Source organism: Clytia hemisphaerica, unplaced genomic scaffold (assembly GCF_902728285.1).
Source record: "Clytia hemisphaerica strain Z4C2 unplaced genomic scaffold, Clytia hemisphaerica genome assembly, whole genome shotgun sequence".
Taxonomy (NCBI): Eukaryota; Metazoa; Cnidaria; class Hydrozoa; order Leptothecata; family Clytiidae; genus Clytia; species Clytia hemisphaerica.
This window is the reverse complement of record NW_027103794.1, coordinates 542498-561468: the sequence shown is the minus strand read 5'-3', so window position 1 is coordinate 561468 and position 18971 is coordinate 542498. Positions and strand designations below refer to the sequence as shown.

Below are 18971 nucleotides of genomic sequence, written 5' to 3'. Positions count from 1 at the left end.
GATGTTTCGTCTATCTAAAGCGATTTACATTCAAAAGTTGGAAGACAGCGCATGCGTACTTTTTTTACTCCAATACAGTATCACGCACAGAAAAGAAATTGTCAGCCCTGGGTAGAACAAGCTGTAAATAGAAGAAAACGACCAAAATAACAAGAAAAATATTTACAGCTTTGGCTGTAAGTAGCTTACAGTATCCATTTTAAAGGTGTCTTGATATACGCATTTTAAAAGTTTTTTAAAAAAGTTAAACACTTTTTGGGCGTTGGTCATTTTTACTGTGATAAACACAAAGTTACGACGATACACTGTCATCTTTTGTATCCATGTTGATATGTCGAATGAAATAAAAATGTAATTTTATCTAGCACAAGTCACATCAAGAAGATGAAAGTTTCACGAAGTTTCATTTCAACAGAAAAAAAAGAAACACACCTTGAATAAGTCTCTGACACAAAAACATAGATTTCAATCCTTTTTTTAAACTAGAGTTACAGACTTGAAAAAGCCCCCAACAATAAAAATAACAAAAGGCAAATGTGAAAAAGGGGAAAAAGGCAAGCCGGTGAAAAATTCAAAACAATACCATTGCTAATACCGTTATACTTATCCTTCATTATTTATTCTAAAATAATACCATCTGAAATGGTTCGCGGTTTTCCAAAGTACACGTTTTTTTATAAGAGCAAACTATATAAGAACATAAGGCTTCGACGGCCAAAATCCTAAGAATAAGTTAAGAACATTTAAAGGCTTTACGGACTTGAAAACTCGAATTTTTTTAGGAAAATGGGTAGAAATGGTCACAAAATGGAGAAAATAGTAACATTTCGAGAACATTTTTTATTCTTAAACCTAAAAAGTTAAGAACATCCGAAGGCTTCAAAAGTTTTAGATGTTCTTATAAAAGAACATGTGTATTATTTTAAATAAGAACAATTTTTCCTCAAAACACGAGGTTCTATTTTTAAGCTGAATTTCAATGAAATGAATTTCAAGAAACTCACTTCACCCTATTTTTCTTCCAAAGCTTCTTTGTATCCCGCTTCTAAGGATCTGGGTCCCTTTAAACTTTGTACAGCATCATACTAAACTATCGGAGGTAAAAATATGCTTCCAAAAGGGCGTGTCAAAAGTTTGATGTTATTCATAAAAATAAAGTGGTTTTCGGTCGGCAAGAGATTATAAAGGCTGATTAAAGATTACCAGAATGTAACCAAGCACACGTTTTTATAAGAACAAACTATATAAGAACATACATAAGGCTTGGATGGCCAAAATATTTAGAACCAGTTAAGAATATTTTAAGGCTTTGAAGACTCTAAACACCCGATTTTAACAAAAATGTTAGGCTTACACGTTTTTTTTTTATAAGAACATCAAAAATTTTCGAAGCCTTCGGATGTTCTTAGTTTTTTGGATTTGAAGCCTAAAAATGTTCTTAAAATGTTCTTATTTTCAGCATTTTTTGAGCATTTTGATGTAATTTCTTAAGAAAATGCATGTTTTAAGTCTCCAAAGCCTTAGAATTTTCTTAGAATGTTCTTAAATTTTTGGGCCTCGAAGCCTTATGTTCTTATATAGTTTGTTCTTATAAAAAAAAACGTGTAAAACCACAGTAAGAGAATTAAGAGTATCCATAAAAGGCTTCGAAAATTTTGGATTTTCTTATAAAAAACGTGCAGTAGAACTTAAAATTTCATCATTCTACCCTACTGTCTTGTAGCAAGAAGATCTCAACTTTGGACAGAATATAAGGATTTTTACAGACCACACTCTGGAGTATTGTCCCAATATTATGTTCAAGCAAACGTTAAAAGTAGTTTTATTTCAATATCTTTCCCTATAAAATCAACGATGTGAAATTGGTGAAATTTATCAAAATGATATGTACAGTTTTAGCTAGCATTTGTACTGAAAACAAAAGCAGCTTGAAGAAAAGAAAGATTCTACAAAGCTTGATTAGGTTATCGAAAAATGATCTCGCTCGGGACAGAATCCTTTAAAACAAGAAACTTACGCGAGGCGTAAAAATCGCGAAATTTTGGGAAATTACTTTCGCGAATCATGGCCCATTCAACTATATTTCGCGAGAATTAATATTAGCGAATGTTGACCTTCGGCATTTCTCGCAGAATCGCTATTAGGCCAAAAAATCGCGAAAGTTTCTTCCTTCAAAGTATATCGTTATGTCAAATTCACTATGTATTACCAAAGAGGAGTGTACTCCAGAATCTTAGTTTGATGACTAGTTTACCACTTACCATAAATAAGGTCACACGAAAAAAAGTCAATCTCCTGTTATTTTCATTTTGTCATCATCACAGTCAAGGAAGCGAACTAAAAAGACTTCAAATATCTCCACAAGAGAATCAAGCACTCCACTTCAAACAGAAAGAGCTTTATGAATAAAATCCGGTAAGACAAACATGTCAACTTGACCGCACAATCAAAAGCAAAAATAAATACTCGAGGAACGGAGAAGTGCTAGCTTTTTAAACTTCAACTTAAAGATATTTTTCCATGGAGATCAGGTTTTCTAAAAAATCCTAATAACCTAACATAGCAAAAGTGTTTCGGCCAGTGGACACCCTGGTGAAAATAGCCTATTAAGTATATTAGAGAATATTTAATATTTTTGAATTCAAGACAACACCCCAGTAATTGAAAAAATATTTCATAAAATGCTAATAATTCCTATATTTTACAAAGTAAGTAAAGTTTTTCATAGTTAAAATCATTTTCTTCAAATTTATATTGACATAACTTTATGTGCCAATTAAACATTGTAATTAATATTACAAATTTGAATATTACAACTTTCCCAGAACCAACTAGCTTCACAACAAATCAAAATAAGAAAAGCTACAAAAAAGTACAAGATATAGATAACACAAATGTCTGTAGCCAGCAGAAGAAATAGTATTTTGAAGTGAATACAAAAATAAAATGTCATCATTAAAAAGAAAACGATATAATTGATGTGTTTTTAATTGTCTCTGTTTTGCCGCTGAATTAATTAGTGTATCCTTGAGAGATTTCACTCTGTTGTATACAATACAAAGTCAGCGATAATTATGAAGAAGCAGGCATGCTCTTTTATAAGAATAAGTATTCTAAAAGTACGTATCAGTATAGACTATGCTATGGTCTAAGACAAATCACTATCTAAGAAATAAACTCAAAGCCGAAGAAAATTCGCAAACGGATTTTTTTTGCCGAAAAGAGTTTACAGTCGGTAGAGTTTGCCAGTTTCTTCGAAACTCTCCCGCCGATTTTTTCTCCGTATACCGCCATAACGCCATATTTTCCCGTCTTTACTATCACCGTAACGGACTAATATCGATAATGAAGAGCTATATTTCAGGAGATGTCGAAACAGCACGACCGTTTACCTTAAATAACTTTATACACTATGACACCCTCTAGTTCGATTTCCAAGAAATGCAGAATATTCCTCTAATTACGGAGAGTACTTGAGGAATAGACCTTATCGGAGTTTTTGATTTTTCTAAAAAAGCGTTGCATTGTGGGATTGTTTCGAGTGTATTACAATAGAATTCCCTTGAGGAATTCTTAAGAGATTTTAATACACTCGAAACAATCCCACAATGCATCGCTTTTTTAGAAAAATCAAAAACTCCGATAAAGTCTATTATGCAGGAAATTTATGAATAATTCCTCATTATTTAAGCGCTGACAACGTTGAGTCCACTAAAACCATCTCAAATTACTGAGTCCAACAACCGGCATACAACGTTACTTTGACTTCCATGTGACGTTGTTAAGAAGATGTTACTTATGGAAGTTGTTTTCGCGTTGTGTAAAGCCTACAAAAACTAACGAAAGAAGCAGTAGACCCTCGTCATCCAATCCTAATGAGTAACAATATTTTAAGCCACGAAAAAATACTATTTATTTTAATTCCAAGCACTTCAAATAAGGAAATCTATAAGTATAACCCAAACAACGAAACTTTTTTCAGCCGAAAAGGAAATACAAAAACAGAAACTATATTATCTTTGTATCAATATTTTTACAACTTTATTTATATGTTTGAGGTTCAAATAATTTACGCTTTTCCGAGAAATAAATAGCCTTAATAAAACCTTAAATTTCGAAAGAGAACATCTGATAAGAGGGTTAAGAAAGGTATAAACACTTCAAGGGAAAATGGAAGTCCTTTATAGATAATTTCAACCAGAAGTTGGGTAAATAAGGATGAGTCTCTAAAAGAAATTTTCAAAGAACCTCTCAAGACAATTTATAAGATTAAGAATGCTATAAATCAGTAATCTGCTATTTTGATACTTCAAAATTAAAATAACCCAGCTACTTTTTAAAAACATTTTCTCCAAAAATGGTCAGATGGTTGTGATCGATTGTATCGATTTTCATTCGATACTTAAAATCGATAAAAATTGCTGGACTATATCGATGACAATCGATGAATAAGCGATAATCGTTAGTATAACGGTATCGATAATAATTCGATATCCATGGTTTTACTTCCAAAAATTCGGGGCAAATTCATAATTTTAATCAGCTCGTTTAGTTCAAATAAGAAAACAAGGCAAAGAAACATAAAAGAAAACAAAAAACAAACAAAGTAGATGGCGGTATAAATCAAAGAGGATAAGCTAACGCAAACACGGGACCAAGACTTATTTGTCTTCTCTAGATATGGGCATATTTAGATAAGGAAGAAATACTTCATTATAATGTTCCGACGATAGACAATCTGATCTGATTCTTCAGAAAGAACCTAATCGTCGAGTAGATCATGATTACTAAGCGCACTTTAAAATACAACGGCTCTAATTTTAATTTGCTTAAATTTACGGTCTCCACTTGCGCGCGCAGCAATCGCACTTTTTGGCTTCAATCCTTTTTGCTTGGAAAAAAGATTACGTCATAAAAATGTAGCGCGCGCACGAAAAAAAAGTTGAGCACATTTCAACTTTTTTTTCAAGCGCGCGATCGTTACGTCATATCGCACCAATGGAGTTGCTTCATTTTTCTTTTGACCAATAGCGTGGAAGATTCGCTCGAAGAAGAGCGATTGCAGCGCGCGCAAGTAGAGACCGGCCTTAAATTTACGGTCAATAACAATAGTTTTAAAGTAACATGGTTTTGATTTTGAATATTTTAAGTGAAGAACCTTGTCACATTATGAAATAATTTTTGTCACACATGAAAATTTTTGAAGAAAAATTAAAGTAGCTCAGTTGTGAGAGATTGGTACAATCCAGTCAGAAGAATAAATAGTACTAGCCGGTACCCGGCGTCGCACGCCGGTTTAGTGTTTGCTGAACGCATTTAAAGTCCTTTGAGATGTTGGGAAGGTGGCTTAAACACGATGAAATCAAAATTAAAGGGAAGAATTCTCTTCAAAGTTTGACTCTATCCCTCCCGGGTGACGCATCTTTTAACCATATTTTGAAAAAGATTTTTGTGGCGAAAATAATAAGAAAACAGAAAGGGCGTCATTCCCAAATTACACCATACCGGCGACCAGCGACGTCCGAGACGGCTCTGCAATTAGATTTTTTTTCTCGCTTCGCTCGCGTTATATTTGCCGTAGTTCTTGATGTTTAGGAAAACTTTGATGTCAAGATAAGCGGAGTGAAATAATAGACATGACATGACACCCTATTCTTCGAAAAGAGGCAGCCCGGGGGAGGGGATACTTAGGCAAGAGAAGGGTATAGGTATGTGCCGGCCTTAAGTGTGCCTTTTTGAAACATGGCAGTTTGAAAAATCGGAAAATAAAACTTCAGTCCCACTAAGAATCTTTTTGCCCCCAGAAAGATAGAAATTTGGTCAAATTAGTTCCAAAAAGTGAATTAAAAAATTCACACAATTTCCCTTGTTTTCTTCCTCTTTATTCTGCTAAGGGTCCGAGGGGCAGGGCCAAAAGTCAGCTCGCAACCATAGTCCCCCGGAAGGCAGCTAGGACACGCAGACAAAAAAGCGTGATAGATAGCGCAATTTTATATTGCTTTTTTATAAAATAACTTCGTCATAACTTCAATAATCTTTCAAATTCAACAATGACTTAGATTTACAGCAAAATAATTATCGACATACATGTTTAAAGGTCCGTTTTTACGAAGAAAGAATTCTAGTTTTTACCGCCTTTTTACCGCCTTTTTACCGCCTTTTACCGCCTACCGCATTTTTAATGTTGCTGTTGTTCTAACAAACTTGTTATGTGATTCTTGTGTTTTATTTTATATTTGTTCTTTTCTTTAACAGATTCTGTTTAAAAAATTTCTTTTGTTTTGAAAAGAATTCGAATGTCTCAAATCAAATAAGGTCGTTAATTACATTCGAAAACATAAAACAAAAGAAAAGAAAGAAAAAAAAGAAAAAGTCAAATCTATCAATCAAAACAAAGTCTTTATAAAACGGCGCGAATATCGTTAAACAAATTTGTGGAGCAAGAACAAAATAAAAGTCATCTTTTAAAAGAACATTGCTTGCGAAAACGAAAGTGACACACAAAAAACAAACAAACCAACAAAAAACAAACTGACATACAGACTACGGCTATTAATATATAGATAAAACTTTTTTAACGTTCCCGCAATGCCCACCTACCCACTAAAAAGCAAGAAAGTCCACACCATTAGAACAAGGAAAGTAATGTACTTAAGATTTAAAATCCCCAACATCAGTTTTCAATCAAGTCAAACTGTGTAGATTATTTTTGTTACTAAAAGAAATTTGGTGTACTCTTTTGATACACACTGTTGTTACCGAAATCATATTATTTTTTAACAGTTAGTTTTCAACATTCCATCTTAACAAACTCGAAACTTCTGCATTTTAAAAATTTAAATTTTAACATCGACTATCCAGTGTATGCGTTTGGTTATTGCTATTTTTGTTTAAAGCCCCCCCTGCAATAAACAACATAACATAAGTCTTGTTTTGTTTATATTGTATCCTTTTTTTTTTCTTGTAAAAAAAGTTTAGAAAAAAAGGAATAAGTTAGTTCCTCTGTCGGTCTAGGTTATTAAATACGACTTATAGTAAACAATCAAGGTCAGCTTTCCTTTCCCACTTAAGATTACAGATGTATCAATTATAGGAATAATATAATGCGATGATAGATATGTGAATCTTAATTTCTCGTCAATCTAAGTTGTCAAGGATGCTAGTCTATGTAACATAACCCCTGTTTCACAGACTGGAAAATTAGGCCAAAATTTATTTCCCGGTGGGGAAAGATACACTACAGTTTCAGCCCTACTGGGAAAAAAAAGACTTTAATCCCCATATGAAATTTAATGGAAAGTATTGCACTCCAAAACTATCCACACTTTTATGAGTCAGAAGAACAAATTCTTGGAGGTATTATCTTGTCACAAGCACAGTCATAAAATAACTTCGCTAGCTTGAAATAATTGGACACTATCGTCTTCGTCAGCGACACAAAACCTGATGGCTAATGGCAACACTTAATTGGCTCTCGAGGTAGAAAAGTATACTCTCATAATGGCCCTACCTGATAAAGTATCGCTATACCACGCCATAGGTCGGGCATCATTTTCTGATAATTTTACATTGTAGAGATTATTATGCACTTAAAATCCAAGTACATTATTACCTTAAAATTGTAATAGCTCTTTAGTCTTATAAAAAAGTGTAGAGCTTGTTGCTTATGAATTGATCCTCTTAAAAGCGATACAAATAATAAAAAAGGAGAGAAGACATTTTGGCAAGAGGCCGGAAATCTGGTCACAAACAACCGCTACTATTTTAAATAATATCCCCGTACGTCCGGTTACTCAATTCTTATCAAATCCCTTATTAGCAGTCCTCTATTATGTTGACTGATTAAGAATGACAATGTCAAACATTTTTTTTGATACTTTTTGTTTTTAAATAAAACTTTCTTTTTCTTTGAGTTGGAACCGTTATTCTCGGAAATTACAATCATAAAAATAGGGCAGTCATTACCCGTTCATCAGACATTTTAATATTTCTGAAGTAAAATTCAATCGTTTCAGAAAACGTATACCGTTGACAACGTCTATTGAATCACTTTGAGATTTAAAATAGCTAGAAATTGCAAATCAAATAGTTATTAAATTTCAATGTCCTAATTATAGAATTGATATTTTGACAGAAAATTAATCTTCTTCTAAAACGCATAAAGAGTTGACAGAATATCATCACTGACCGCACAGAAACTGGAAGTGGAACATCATACAGGATTATAATATATCAAGTACTTCTAGACATGTTTTCGATAAGAACAAACTTTATGCAACACAAGCCTTCGATAGCCAAAAAATTAAGAACAAGCTAAGAACATTTAGGACTTAGTGGAGTCTAAAAACACCCAATTTCTTAGGAAATAAATAGCACAAAAAAACCCACACCATGGTTAAAATGAGAACATTTTTAAGATTTTAAACTCGAAAGGTTTAAGAGTATCCGAAGGCTGCAAAAGCATTGAACGTTCTCAAAAGGAAGTGTGTAACAGTACTTTAAAAAGTGCAGAACACATGGCCCATCTCTTCTCCATTTCTGAGATGTGAAAAAACGTTATAAACTTTGCAATCTTTTTCTTTCAAAAGAACAATGAGACTAAAAATGCAAAGACCGATTCAATTGAGACTGGCTCTTACGTTTGAAAAGCTGAAAGAATGAGTATAGCCGCCCCCTTCACAAAAACTTATTAAATTCAAAGTATCAAAATTGTTTAATTGCTGAGCCTGGAAAAACTGAATTTCAATAAAGCATTGGGTCAAATTAGTAAAAATTAGCCCAAAAAACCTCAGTTTTACGCTAACATAAGAGCAAAGAATAAGAGCAATTTAATGCTCAAAGTGCCAAAAAATAAGAACAGCCGAACCTAACTAAAAACCAATAACGAATACCTTTCGAAAAACATTCCATTCCCCATGTAGAAATAATAAGTATCCTTCAATAAAAATGAAATTCCCAAAAGACTAGAGTCCTAGAGAATATACTCCAGATTGCCAAAAAAGCTCTTTCCAATCAAATTCCGTGTTGTTCTAATAGACTTCCATTGAAACCGTTCAACTATTTTTTAATAAATTTTTCGTGTATTAAAAATATCGTACAAAAAGTTTGTTTTTCAGGACCTTATTTCATTCTTTACTTTATAATATTTGATATTCAAGAATAGTGTTGGAAGGGGAAAGCTTTCTCATTTTTTTAATATCTTTGATTGAACTTTATTGATCTATGGCAGACAAAAGTAACACTCGAGTGCTAGTTGGATCAGAGTAAAATAGAGAAAATGTACTATTCATAAAAAAAAAGATATCAAAAAGTATACCGCTCTTAAAGTTTTTTTGCGGCCCTTGAAAAAAACCCTTTCGTATATACATGTTAGTCATCATAAAAAATTAGATTTTGTGAGGTAAAAAAAAACTTTTCGTGTTGTCGTAATATGAATTCATTCAAAGGTTATTATTATACTATATTTTTGTATTACTAATACTTGTGTCTGTAACCATAATCATACTCGTTTTTTAATAAGAACAAACTATATAAAAACATGGTCATAAGGCTTCGATGGCTAAAATGTTAAGAACAAGTTAAGAACATTTTAAGGCTTAAAATTTTTGAATGTTCTTATAAAAAAACGAGGGTTTATAGTTATGCATCTTTGTTCAAAAAATCGTAAAGAATGAAAGAGCCAATCTCGAGAAAAGCTAATACCTAAGTAATTGATAATGTGCTTATAAAAAAATATCGAATTTGGCCAGTTTTTCTATAAAAACACGCCAAACAACCAAAATTTCATGTCGAAACACACATATTCCTTGAAAGTAAGCCCTCCTGAGCAAAAAAAACATCTATCTCATAAAAAAATTGAGTAATTTGACTAAGAACATTGATGTATGCTTATTTAATAGTGATTCTTATAGATAAACATGCGTTTTTTGAGCCAACAAATTTTTTTTGCAAAAATCTGCTTGAGCCATCTTTTACCTACGATGGTACCCTACTTTCATGCAAAAAATCAGAAAAATTTAACGACCTAATTTTTCACAAAGTCCAAAAAACCCGTTTTTTAGCCGTTTTGTGGCCCAAATTTGGCCCAAATTTTTTTTTTTGAAAATCGGGCTCCGTCACATTCGAGGGTTTATAGTTATGCATCTTTGTGCAAAAAATCAGAAAAAACTGACGAGCCAATCATGAGGAAAGCTAATAACGAACGAACGAACGAACGAACGAACGAACGAACGAACGAACGAACGAACGAACGAACGAACGAACGAACGAACGAACGAACGAACGAACGAACGAACGAACGAACGAACGAACGAACGAATGAACGAACGAAGGTTAATTTATAGGACCTCCACCGGGGTAGGTCCAACAAACCATACAAGAAACATAAGGCTTCGATAGCAAAAATATGAGGAGAAATTAAGATAACACTTTAAGGCTAAGTAGGTTATCTATCTAAAATAACCAATTTCTTAGAAAAATGGACAAAAATACTTACGCAATGGTGAAGTTAAGAACAGGTAATAACACTTTTTAGGCTTCTAACTTAAAAAAATGTAAAGGGTATCCGTAGTGTTCAAAGTCACAAAGATTTTGGAGTTTTCATAAAAAACATGCATCTGGATCCAGCTGGATCATAAAAATTATCTTTCTTATTTAAAAACTAGAACTTATTTTCCCGTAGGGGGCGGGAACGTCGAGGGGGCGTTCGTTTCCTTCACCATTAATTCGAAAAAGCGATGAAAGTAGTTCTGACTACCTCGAAGTATCGTTACACTTGCTATCAGCTCCCAACTACTTACTTACCTCATAGTTTAGATTATTCAACCTAAGCTACTCATTCGTGAGTTGGCAGTGACCAGTGTTCGAAGTTACAACCTTTTGGATTGCAAGGCGAATAATCTATCCACTGAGCATAACACTTAACTTATATACTTTATAATAAAAAAAAATCGTCTCTAGGCCAAAAAAAATTCTCCAAAGAATGAAATTCTCCAAGGAAACAAGCATGTCAAAAGTCTCCAGGCTGCCCCAAAGACCTTCTCAGATTTTATTATTATGCGATCTTTGATCGGAGTTTAAAAAGAATAAAATTGATAACCCACGAAGAAATAATTGCAATGTTAATAAATCTTGGCGTCAAACGGCGCTACATCACAAGTATTCAAGGAAAGGTGTATTTACACAAACATCCAGTAGTGGTGGTACCATTAATAGCGTTACGCACTTTTATAAAAACTTTGATCTAAGATATTGCTTGGTCGGGATTATAAAAAGTGCCCCCGAAATTTATATCAGCTCTGCGATTTTAACTAAACCAACAAAATCGAGAATAGATGAACTTCGAAACATCGTATGTCAGCTGGGAAATGATCTGGACAAGGAGATTGATAGAAAACATCGCTGCCAATCAGATATACAGTCGATATTTTTGCGTGGATAGCCCAGTAATCTAGAACTTTTAGACATTTAACACATGTGAAAGACAGACATACACCTTCCCATAGTGGGAATAGGCTCTAACCTAAGCTTGAGATCACTGCTCTAGAGATCACATGTGATAACGGGAATGATTATGTACCAATTAAAAGCAGTTTAACTAAATAGAGAAACACACGTAAAAAATTGGATAATATGGGTGTTGAGCACATCAGGTATATTTTCCCAAAAGGGAGTTGTCAATTTTGGTACTAAAGCACAAACGATTGCAAATTAATTGTGTCTGTTGATGTATATTAACGTATATGTCCAATATTTTGGCAAAAACGCTTTGAAAACGAGGTTCGCAATTCTTTTGCATTTTGTATAAAATTTTTTGAGAAGAGCGTATTTTGTTTTCTGCTGTACTTCTTCATTCGTTAGTTGGTTCGTCTACTCTCCCGGGGAGGGGGGACTTTAGCAAATGGAGTCTAAGGGTCATGATAATAGAAAATTTTTGCTTTTTGCCTCCGGAAAGATCAAATTGGTCTAAAGACGGGCACACCCTCGTCAGCTCGCAACCCTAGTAATTTGTCTATTTCGTTAATAAAATAAGGTCCTTTTTGAATATAATGTGATTGAATGTTGACGAGTTGGTCACCAAGCAATGGATAAATCGGCCAGATAAATTTATTGACCCGAGTGTGGTTGTTCAGAAGTTCATGGACAGGTCATATTGTCAGGCGAACCATTTTGAAATTCTACTTCTTAATTAATAATTAATTAATACATTCAGATTTGTTCTTCTTAATAAGAATTTGCTTGGTCATTATCTTGCCTAGATCCAGATCACCCTAAGATTGCGTCAAGGCTGGATCGAACCAACAACTACACCGAGGCCCTAGAGTTGAACTCTCTTTTCCCACTGATAAGCCAAATAGATAATGCTTTAAAACATAACTTATTCTGGTATTTATTCCCCCAAAGAAAGAGTTGTAATTTATAATAACAATCAAATGTTTAGAAAGTTGGCTTGCGTAATTCAAACCTACAAAATTACAAGTATTATAATTATTAAAGTATCAGGGAAAATAACATTTACTAGTTTCTTAACAAACAGCTGGAACAAAATAGTTTTTTCTAAAGGTTTTGTCCAGACAAAAGCAAAGAAGTGTGCAGGACAGTAAGAACATCGATTAGAAAGTTTAAACGATTTAAAGTCATTATTTTCCGATTTACTTCGTATAAAGGAGCATGACAAAGCAATCTAGAAGGAAAGTTAGCGAAGAAAACATAGTGTGCAGAGGGGGGGTGGTACTCGGTTTACGAAATGACACCCAGCAAAAGTTCCAAACTTAAAAATTTTTGTCCATTTTTTGACATTTTTTCCACCCTTAGAGGGACTATTTCCCCAAAATTTAGCCAAATATTTCAAATTTTAGTCCCAAATTTCAAGAATTTATGACCCTTTGAGGGAGTTGATTTCTTTACTTTGGTATTTTTGGAACCAACCCTTACAGAGACTCAATTGCTTTTTAATGGTTTTTGTACCCCTTTGAGGGACTTTCGAGGGTGTGAAAAAGGGACCCTCAGAGCTCACACATACCTGGCACCCATTTTGATTAAGTCCCCCTGAGGGTATCAAGACCCCTTAAAAATGACACCCCCTCTTTTAGCCCAATCCGCCTCTTTTTTACATTTTCCGCACAAACTCTTACAATCTCTGAGTATATTCCAAAGGTTATTAAAATGAAGAATACAATAACATGAATCTGATGACAGAAATTACTATAGATACAGCAAAAATGAAAAGTGATCTGATTCTATTGAAAACATGTGAAACATCATGACATCAAAAAGAGTTTTGGCAAATGCTAAAAGAGCTACTGAAAATATAATAATTTTTGAGAAATTTAAAAATGAGTGCGAAAAAATTGTAAATTTCCAAATCTGCCAAGCCCCCCTTGAAAGATTTCCCTCCTTGAAAGATTTACCCCCTCTTTTACCCAAGCCACCCCTTTATTTGAAATTTTCACAAGTCCCCTTTCTTTTAAAGTAAAATTCTTTTTCAAGTAGGGTGCCCACTATAGGAAATCGGTTAAAGTTAGCATAATTAGGACTATACTTAAAAAATCAATGTTTAGGAGGTGGGGAGGGGGTCAGGGCCTATGATAGACACCTAAAGCCCAAAACCTACATTTAAACATTTTAATTTAAAGGTGCAGATTAATGATTCTAAGGATGCCAAAGATATAAACAGAAACGGAATTCAAAAAGCATCCAAATCAAATGGCTTGACAAATATAATACCAAATTGGAAACTAAGTATATTAATAACTTGAAATGGAACACATTCACTTACTCATCGAAATCTTGTCACCCATGTAAAGCAATTTACAATAGTCAAAATTACGTTTGTACTGAATTAAAACCAAAACAGATGGATTTTTTAGAATAAGGATACAAACAGAATGATAATACTACTTATCAAAATGCAAAGTTCTTCATTGTTGTATTAGAATTTAAAACAATAAAGTATTATCAAGTGAAACAATTTGAATAGTTTGAATAGCATGGCTTCAAAATTGTAACAGAAACAGGAACATAGAAGGTCAAATGGAAACTGAATCTAGTTGTTTTTACTTACCTAGTAGTATCCAGACGATCTCAATCGAACAAAATTGACGATCGAACCAGTCTAACCAAATCGAACGCAATCGAATCTCAATCGAACGTCAAAATTCTGGGTAATATTCGATTGGTTTGACTGTTGTTCGACTGCATTCGATTGTCGTTCAACTGCGTTCGATTGCAGTTGAATCGTCTTTCGACTGCGTTTGATTGCTCTATGCTCTAAAGAAGGCCGATTTTCCATCGTAAATCAAAGAAGAGTGTTTGACGCCTTCTGATGTCCCAAAAACATACAATCCACCAAAGCTTTTATCATACTTTCTCAACCGTATGGAAAGGATATGATTCGTCGCGTGACCTAATTTGGCAATTTCTCCTTCCGCCCTCATGATAACACTTGCTTTTCTTATCCCGCCCTTACTCGCTTCGGGCCTAATCCTTAGGTCACGGTTCAAAACCACATGTTTTCCCGTACAAAAAAAAGAAGTGCTTCAATGTTAGCGAAGCAAAAGAACGGAAACCAAGAGGACGCAACCACCAGCACCGCGCAATCATACGCAATCGAATCTCAATCTAATCTGAAAATTGCGGTAATATCTGATTGCGTTCGATTTGGTTCGATTGTTGGTTCCGTTTGATTGAGATCGTCTGGTAGGCCCTCTTTTTTTGCTCAAATTCTGTGAGGCAACTCCACGTGAGATATATTCTTGGCGCAGGGGTTAATTTTTCCACCTGTTGGTATCGTGTATTTTACCCAAAATTGCCCTTCTTTGCCTAAACAGCCCATTTTTCTAAAATTAATTAATCAAATTAATGATGTTAATTAAGATCAAAGAATCTACAGTGTGAAAATGATAATTAAAGCACAACAAAAAATTGATTTTTTCTACTTCATTTTCAATCTTAATTTTCCGATCTTTATTGAGTTTTTTCATTATGACAATATCCTACTCCATTTTGTCTTTTCAACGAGCACAAAACTGCTAACTTGTATGCTGACTGGAACCGTCACTCCAGCCCAACGAGAATGATGGACGATCTTGAATGGAAAACCTTAGAAACTCAAAAAAAATTTGCAACCTTATAATGATGCACAACATCATTCACGGAGTAGCTGCAATTCCTGAGTCTATATTTTTTAACAGGGCTAGGTTTTCTAATTGTATTCAATTCGAACAAATGCATGGGCCGAGGCATGGGCGAGTGATTGCCTACAAAAACTCATTTGCTCCATCAACAGCTAAACTCTGTCTCCCTGGTGGACTTACAACAATTAAAGAACATTCATCTTTTAAAAACAAACTTGAAACTCTAAACCAGCATCTAATAACATGAAAACCAGATATAACAAAAAACCAGAATAACATCAAAACTATAAAGTGCACTTACAAACATTTGTCAGATCTAACAAAATTAATAACTGCACTGTCATCAGTGACAATAAAACAAATGATTTTCTGTCAAGAGCCTTGTAAACATTCCAACAACTTCCATCAAAATGATCTATCACAGCTCAGTCTACCATTTTTAGCGTGGTCCAAGGATTGAGCCGAGAATGCTCTGCGAACTCCTGCGCGGGTGAAAAACTTCAATCTGTCAATCATTTTCTCAAGCGAAGAGTACGCAAAGCGATTCTAGCTTTACGATAGTGCCGCGGGTCATCAATGGATAGTATTCAATTATCATTAACCCTTTAATTTCATTCCTAGAACTTTTGCAAAAAAAAGGAAAAATAGAAAAGTTGTATTTTTTACTGCTCTATTCACATACTGAATTTGAAAGATCTTCTATGTGGCGTTTTTTTGCAAACTTCAAAAAACTGATTTTTGTCACGCCTTTGCGGGACTTTGGCTTAAGTGCTTGAGTGCAGCATAGGGTACAAAGTCCAAACATGCGTTTCCCGTAATTTTTGTGTGAAGAGTTAGGTCTACACTGTATAGAACTTTTCACCTTTCCAGCCGCCATATTGAATTGTATGCAAAAATTATGGTGCCCGAATTGCCGTGGTGAAATTCCCTTAGAAAGTATGCAAAACATATGCAAAAAGACAGTATTAATATAAAACTTACATGCATAATTTGCATTACATTAAAGTGTAATGAAGAAAGATTAAATTTGCTTCTCTTGAAAACTAAAAACAACTATATTCACTCATCTCTTAGAACAAGCACTTCAAAAGACCATAACATTAGACATAAACTCAAACTGAAAAATCACCCGCAAAGGTAAAAAATAATCCTTATTTGGCTGACGGTAATTTATTCTCCTTGGAATAGAGCTGCCAAATGATCAAATCAAAACATTGGTGATGTGTGACGTCATAATTACTGCTTTCAGTTTGCGTGTTTTGAAAGTTTGATGTGTGTACTCCGTCTTTGTGGAGTTTTTTAATGGCATGAAAACAAAATATGCTATGTCTTTAAGACAGTCAAAAACAAGTGCAAATTAGGATACCTTCGGCAATCTCTCCTACTTAGGAGTGTATCTTAAATTGGATACAAAAAAGTATCCAAAATAGCAATCAACATCCTAATTAGGATACTAAAAACCAAAAAAACCTGTATTTTTCACCAACCAGAGACATCTGCGCCATCTTACCACTTCCAATATGTACCGTGAGTGGTCCTAAATCCGACAGCCCTGCCTAAATCCGATGGGGTCTTTCAAAGATACAAACTAAAATAAAAACAAACCTATCGCTGTGACACAATGAAGATACCAAAGTGTCAACTAAACAGAGAGATTTGATACACTGAACCAATTGAACCAAAACATTAATTGCTTCTTATACAAAACATAATTTTTTATTACAAAATTGTTAATGTTTTAAACACAACAAGCAACGGATTCAGAATAACAGAGGTATATAATAATTATTTTTACAACTCACACTTTTTTTATCACATTAATTGACATCTTGAAATTTTAGTCATCTTGTTAGATGTTTTGTTTCAAGAAGTTCAGCAATATAGTTTATTGTTCAACTTGGAGAGGGAATGTTTGTAAACATAGAATTTTTTTTCATAGCAGTTTTTTGGGGTTCGGATTTAGGGAGGGCTGTCGGATTAAGGACCACTCACGGTGAATAATAAGTAAATAAGATTGTGTACTGAATTTCATCGAGTTTGGCTGGCGAAATGCAAAACTATAGCCCATAACACCACTCAAATGTGCTAACTACTGTAGCATACGAGAACGCTTTTTTTGCGCAAAAATCGGACCGAAGCGGGCTGTAAAAAGAAAAACAAATCTTTAGCTCGTGTTCGGAAAATTTTAAGCTCTGAACGGCAGATCTCGATGAAGAAAAGGTTTGCGTAGTTTACCAAACGCGGATCGAAGCAGTAAAGTAACCTCAAAACTTCAGGTCAAAGTGTCTGCTCTCCTATTTAGGATACGGATACCTAAATCTCCAAATTAGGATATAACTCTCCTAAGTAGGAGAGATTGCCAACAGGTATCCTAATTTGCACTTGTTCCTGACTGTAAGAACAAATTTCTAAAAGGCTTTTGTTATTCTGTACCTAAATATTTCTTTTAGGATTAAAAAATTCCATAATATTTATTTATAAGACAGTCAGGGACAGTCTCCTTATTAGGAGACGCCTCCTGATTAGGAGACCCGTCTCCTAATCAGGAGGTTCACGTCTCCTAATCAGGAGAAGGGTGTAATTATCTCGTGAACGAGCAAACTGCGCATGATTTGATTGCTCCCAATGGAAAGAGCACAAAAAATTGATTCCATATGGTGATTTTTAAGAAAAATCCACCAGTGGAATCAATCACAATTCTAATAATCCATAAGAACCAATCAGAAGTAAGAATCTGTCTTCTGAACAAAAGCGTCTCAAAAAGAAAAATGGCGGACATGAAAAAAATCAAGAGGGGCTTCCTTGTAGTGCTTTATATTAGGATTGTGATCGATTGCACCGAGAAATTTTGATAATTTTTTTAAAACTTTACCAATTCGAGGCTGCTCCTTCCATTAAAACTAGTTTCAAAATGCGCGGAAAAGCCTAAAGCCCTTAAAATTGAGATCAAAGTTTTATGTCTCCTAATTAGGAGACGGGTCTCCTGATCAAGCGACCCCAAGCGACCTACATGTCTCCTAATCAGGAGACGTCTCCTAATCAGGAGGCGTCTCCTAATAAGGCGACTGTCCCTGACTGTAAGATGCTTTAAAGTTGTCTTTTTAATCTTTAAACTTGCATATCTGTAAACTTGCATATACGTTTTGCATACTTTCCAAGTAAATCCAACCACGGCATTTTCGTTGCTGTATTTTTGCATACAATTCAAGATGGCGGATGGAAAGTCGAAAAGGTCTATTAATCTAATTTTCCCAAAATATAGACTCCTTGCGCTTGTATTTTTGGTCTTCATAAAGCTACCTATATACCTAAAAGTTGTTAAAAAGTATGTCATTTTATCTTAACAATTTCGTAAACTAGGTCACAACCACGGAGTGCTGACTTTTAGCCTTTGGTTTCCGTAAATGAAAAAAAAGTTGAGGTACTTTCACTAAAACTGCATATTCTCTTATTATGAATTTGCTATGTACACACGCAAGAAAAAAACAACTTACCAGAGTTGTTAATGGTTGATTTATCAGTAGGAAAGTGCAACTGGTTTGATCCTTGTCAGGGTTTCGAGCTGTGTCTTCCTACAATCAGGGCCTGCCTGCTTGTCTGCCCAGAAACAAAATCGAATCATGGATTACGTTCGATTCACTCTCCTCCGCACACGTTGCATACTGGCATACGTCGTTGCAACTTCACCACGTTTGTTGAAATAAAATTCAAAACAAACGCTTGTCAAATGGGAAATTCCTGTCTAACTTAGCAACCAATACTTTTTCTCATTAAAAAAAAACACAGGGTATGGCTTAGAAAAATTTTCTACTTTGGAAAATAAATGCTATTGGTTTA

General features: G+C 34.3%; 1 protein-coding gene across 1 annotated transcript in view; it reads right to left on the bottom strand.

The window, feature by feature from the left end:
• The window catches only part of LOC136806301 (uncharacterized), a 32398-nt gene extending 13539 nt beyond the window's left edge, over positions 1-18859 (bottom strand). Inside the window, exon 1 of the mRNA XM_067062857.1 lies at positions 18629-18859. The gene's annotated coding sequence lies outside the window, so the exon portion shown is untranslated. The remainder of the gene's footprint in view (positions 1-18628) is intronic.
• Positions 18860-18971: the final 112 nt, after the last annotated feature.